Source organism: Otolemur garnettii, unplaced genomic scaffold (genome assembly GCF_000181295.1).
Source record: "Otolemur garnettii isolate 467f Iridium unplaced genomic scaffold, OtoGar3 scaffold00009, whole genome shotgun sequence".
Classification (NCBI taxonomy): Eukaryota; Metazoa; Chordata; class Mammalia; order Primates; family Galagidae; genus Otolemur; species Otolemur garnettii.
This window is the reverse complement of record NW_003852404.1, coordinates 4,430,845-4,436,318: the sequence shown is the minus strand read 5'-3', so window position 1 is coordinate 4,436,318 and position 5,474 is coordinate 4,430,845. Positions and strand designations below refer to the sequence as shown.

At 43.2% G+C, this 5,474-nt stretch overlaps 1 protein-coding gene across 2 annotated transcripts in view; it reads right to left on the bottom strand.

Annotated features, from left to right (window-relative positions):
• The window catches only part of HP1BP3 (heterochromatin protein 1 binding protein 3), a 48,986-nt gene that overhangs the window by 42,777 nt on the left and 735 nt on the right, over positions 1 to 5,474 (bottom strand). The window lies entirely within an intron of this gene.

Below are 5,474 nucleotides of genomic sequence, written 5' to 3'. Positions count from 1 at the left end.
TTTATTGGAACATCAAGAGCAATACCAGATTTGTAAACTCTCAATCAGCTGCAAGGTAGCTGAAAAAATTTACAGCAACACACTAAAACTTGAAAACTTATTAATAGTGAACTGAAATTATGAAATATAGGCAGGGAGCAGGGGCTCACATCTATAATACTAGCACTCTGGGAGGCCAAGGGCAGAAGATCTCTTAAGAGCCTGAATAAGAGTAAAGAACCCAGGTGTGATAGCATTGCCTATAAACCCAGCTACTGGGGAAACTGAGGCGGTATTGCTTGAGCCTAGGAGTCTGAGGTTACAGTGAGCTTCCATGATGCCACTGGATTTGAGCCAGGCAATAGAGCAAAACTCTTGTCTGGGGAAAAAAACTATAAAGCACAGTAATGAAAATAGTTGTTTTCTCATCTGTGAAAAAGAAGGATCAAGTTAGCTTAAAGGCGTTATTTAGGTTTACGAAAAATAAAAATCTACCTTGGGGATAATTTAAGTCCACAAACCTGTTCATTCATCCAATTTGCATTTATACAGTGATATATTTTCCTTGATTAAAAAAACCCAGAACAAGGGCGGCGCCTGTGGCTCAAGGAGTAGGGCACTGGCCCCATATACCTGAGGTGGTAGGTTCAAAACCAGGCCCCGGCCAAAAATTGCAGAAAACCCCCTAAACAAAATTTGCTGATATTTTTGTATGTAAACACTATACAGAAATAAAACAAGATCATGATTAGATTATCCTTAGCAAAGTGATATGGCTAATAAATTTACCACTTATTTTTTTTTTAAGACAGTCTCAAGCTATTGCCCTGGGTAGAGTGCCACCGCGTCATAGCTCACAGCAACCTCAAACTCTTGGGTTTAAGTGATTTTCTTGCCTCACTCTCCCAAGTAGCTGGGACTACAGGCACCTGCCACAATGCCCAGCTATTTTTTGTTGTTGTTGCAGTTGTCACTGTTGTTTTAGCTAGTCTAGGCCGGGTTTGAATCCACCAGCCTCAATGTACAAGGTCAGTGCCCTACCCACTAAGCTATGGGCGCTGCCAAATTTACCATTCTTAACCCATGATAAATAACACTAGCTAGGTTGAAAATGCTATTGTGAAGTCAACAAAACTTTTGGGAGTTCCTTTTCATAGGTATATTTAAAAATATATATTTTCCCTTAGCCAGGTGTTGTAGTCCCAGCTACTTTGGGAGGCTGAGGGAAGAGAACCACTTAAGCCCAAGAGTTTGAAGTTGCTGTGAGCTGTGATGCCACAGAGCTCTACTAAGGGTGACACAGTGAAACTCTGCCTCAAAAAACAAAAACAAAAAACCTTCTGTAAACAAAATACTGAAAAACATCAAAACCTTTCCAGTTAACTCTGAATTCACTAATTACTCAAAATTAAAATGAGCAAGTTCAAAAAAGGAAAGGGGGTACAGTAAGCTACTCTCAAAGTAATTAAAACTGACTTAAAATTAAAATTGAGGCAAACAGGCTTCTGGTCCATGAAGACATCAGACATAATTAACCTAAGGAGAAGAATGATAGTTTAAATTAAGCCAGATAAGAAGCATGCCCAGATTGGAATAACTAAGAAATAAGTTGATTTGACAATCTTCTTGGCTGCATCTACCAAAAAAATAAATTCTGACATCTCCTGCTTAAAACCTCTCAGTATCACCCCATCATCTTACCTAGAGTGTTCTACCCATCACTCTACTCTCTTGGGTCCAAACCACAGACCTTCTTTTAGCCCTTGTAATGCGCTCTGCTCTTTCCTGTTTTAGGATGTTTACACTTACTGTCACTCTTAAACTGGGACACTCTTTTCCTAGACCCTTCAATCAGGTTTCTGCTCCACTCTTACTTACTTCAGAAAGACCTCCCATCTTTTTTTTTTTTTTGAGACAGAGACCCACTTTATCACCCGTGGTAGAGTGCCGTGGTGTCACACAGCTCACAGCAACCTCCAACTCCTGGACTTAGGCGATTCTCTTGCCTCCGCCTCCCGAGTAGCTGGGACTACAGGCACTCCCCACAATGCCCAGCTATTTTTTTGTTGCAGTTTGGCCAGGGCTGGGTTTGAACTTGCCACCCTCGGTATATGGGGCCACCCTCCCCCCCTTTTCTAAGACAGAGTCTCAACTCTGTTACCCAGGATAGCTCACTGTACCCTCAAACTCCTGGGTTAAAGTGACCCTCCCCTCAGCCACTCCAAGTAGCTGCAACTAAAGGTGCCTGGCACCAAGCTCAGCTAATTTTTTCTCTTTTTAGTGGGGGGTGGGGGGGCAGGGTGGAGAGATCTTGCTCTTGCTCAGGCTGGTCTCCAAGTCCTGGTCTCAAGCAATCCTACAACCTCAGCCTCCCAGAGTGCTAGAATTCCAGCCCCTAGGCCGCCCCACAGTGTTTTGTTTGTCTGTTTTGAGATGGGGTCTCACTTTGTTGCCCTGAGTAGAGTGCCCTGGAGTCACAGTTCACAGCAACCTCAAACTCTTGGGCTCAAGCAATCCTCTCGCCTCAGCCTCCTAAGTAGCTTGGGACTAGAGGGACCCACCACACCTGTCTATTTTTAGAGACAGGGTCTCACTCTTGCTCAGGCGAGCCTGAGCACAAGCAGTCCACTCACCTCAGCCTCCCAGAGTGCTAGAATTACAGGCATAAGCAGCCCCATTATTCTTATTCAGGTTCTCCCTCCTTCCCCCAAGAGACCAGGCCTCACTCAGTCTCCCCAGCTGGAGTGCAGTGGCACCATCACAGCTCATGCAACCTCAAATTCCTGAGCTCAAGCAATCCCACTTCAGTTTCCCAGACTGTTATGATCATAGGTATGAGCTATGGGCCTTATTTGGATAAATATTAAGTTTTTGCCTCAGCTCTTCCATAATAAAGGTCACAGAACTCAAAAACTCCAACCTATAGTACTTTCTTTATAATAGGTGGGTTAATGAGTTATTTAATAAATTCAGTTTGTTACAGAAGTAACAAAACTGTGTGTGTGGTTAATTTCATACTGTATGTACCCATTAACTAAACTTTTAACTACTGCATTTCTTAATGATCAGACTTTTAGGCTGTCTTGTTTGTTCCCTGGAAGGGATCTTATCTAGTTAGTTAACTACTGTATACTTGGTGCCTAAAAACATAAAAGGCACAGAACAGATTCAATAAATATTCGCTAAATGAAGAGTAAATCAAACATTATTTATGTTTTTCACCTGGCTTCTCATATATGCCTAAAACAAACAATCTGAGTTTACCTGTGGTTCATGTGGTCCTCCCAGGGTCACTAGTTTGGTTTTTGTTTTTTGAAATTTAGTGTTACATTAACAATACAAATATTTGCTTTTGTCAAGGGAAATGCTTGAACTGTCTTAATGCAGGCAATAAAGAAAGAGCTGTAGGCTCGGCGCCTATAGCTCAACCAGCTAAGGCGCCAGCCACGTACATCTAAGGTGGCGGGTTCGAATCCCCAGCCCGGACCCGCCAAACAACAATAATGGCTGCAACCAAAAAATAGCCGGGCGTTGTGGCGGGCGCCTGTGGTCCCAGCTACTTGGGAGGCGGAGGCAGGAGACTCGCTTGAGCCCAGGAGTTGGAGGTTGCTATGAGCTGTAATGCCATGGCACTCTACCCAGGGGGACAGCTTGAGGCTCTGTCTCAAAAAAAAAAAAAAGAAAGAGCTGTATAAGAAAAAAGCCCCAAATATCACAGTTTTGATTTACTCCCTCTACATTAAGAGAAAGCAATAGAAAAATAAGCAGAAGTTCAACAATGTATTTCAATTTATATATGCATATATCCTTGATAGTATGCATTTTGGGCAAAGTAGTATAATTTTTTAATTCACTATTACAAATTCACTATAGTGCAGCAGTTCTCAACCTGTGGGTCGTGACCTCTTTGGGGGACAAACGACCCTTTCACAGGGGTCGCCTAAATACATCCTGCATATCAGATATTTACATTATGATTCATAACAGTAGCAATATTACAGTTATGAAGTAGCAACGAAAATAATTTTATGGTTGGACATAGGAGGAACTGTATTAAAGGGTCGCATTAGGAAGGTTGAGAACCACTGCTATAGTGTAATTCACTATATTACACACCACATAACGTCATTAGTTATGAACACTGAACACCTCAAATTGTTCCCAATCTAAATTCTTTTTCTACGCTCAGATTTAACGGGTCAAGTCACCAAAAGCATAGCTCTAATAACGGGTCAAGTCACCAAAAGCATAGCTCTAATCTGATTGTTGACAACTTTTTTTTTTTTTGCAGTTTTTGGCCCGGGGCTGGATTTGAAACCGCCACCTCTGGCATATGGGGCTGGTGCCCTCCTCTTTTGAGCCACAGGCACCACCTGACAACTTTTTAAAAATTTGTTTTCCCATTACAGGAACATACTGTCTATGTTGGGAGTAAATGCTAAGGATGCTGCATGGTTCCTCCTCTTAATAATCACAATCTAATTGGTGAAAGAGTTAAGACTTTTATCTATTTATAAAGAGTTCAGTATACATCCTCCAGCAACTTCCAGCCTTCAATCTTCCAAGTACACTTAAAAACAAAGCAAAAAAATAAATAAAAATAAAAATAACTTTAAGACGTCACTTCTATTTTAAAACAGATACATTAACCTTTTAACGGCAGCAAAATTTTAAATGCTAGTAACAGTTTCATGATTATGCCATGTTGAACAAAATTAAAGCATCTTTTAAAGTGACCCAGTCACGTCTAACTTCGCTCTAAGACAAGAGAGCTTGCTCAAAGTCCCTAGTGAATTGCTAGATGTATTTCCAATTGGATTCTCACTTTTCAATGCAATGAAAAATCGGGAAGCACAAAAACAAAAGGGAGAGAAGGGATAGTAGATAGTTCACCTAGTCCAGTCCTCTGTGCAGGACAGAATAGCTCCCCCAAAAGGTTAAGTGACTGTCTTTGGTCACAAATAATGTCAATTTGGTATCAAAACTCAAATTTGGGGATCTCACTTCACCACTCCTGCCTCCATCTCTTATAAACGCTCAGACTAACAATTTTAACTGTTTGATGACCTATCGAAGCAGCTCTAATTCAAACCACACCACGGTGCAGCGAGTAACAAGTTCTACATTTGCCGCACGGGAAACGAAAGCTTAAGGCCGCAGCAGCAGCGCCAACAGCTGACACCCCCGCCCACAGAAGGCAGAGAGGAAGACGGCAAAGCGCAGCAGAGAGACAAAGAGGCTAGGCAGCGCTACAAGCCACAGCGGCGAACGCGTAAACGGCTGCGGGGTGGGGGTGGGGAGAGCAGGGTCGAGATGGAGGCAGGGAAGACTCAGGACCGCTGACACCAAGGGGCTGAGGCGAGGGCGCGGCGTTTTGACAGCTTGGGGCTCACGCTCGGCGCAGACGTGGCGGCGCCGGTCCGGGCGACGCGAGGAGCCGCGGAACGCGAGCTTCACCGCTCCGTACACTCACCACTGGGAGCTCCGTAATGGCG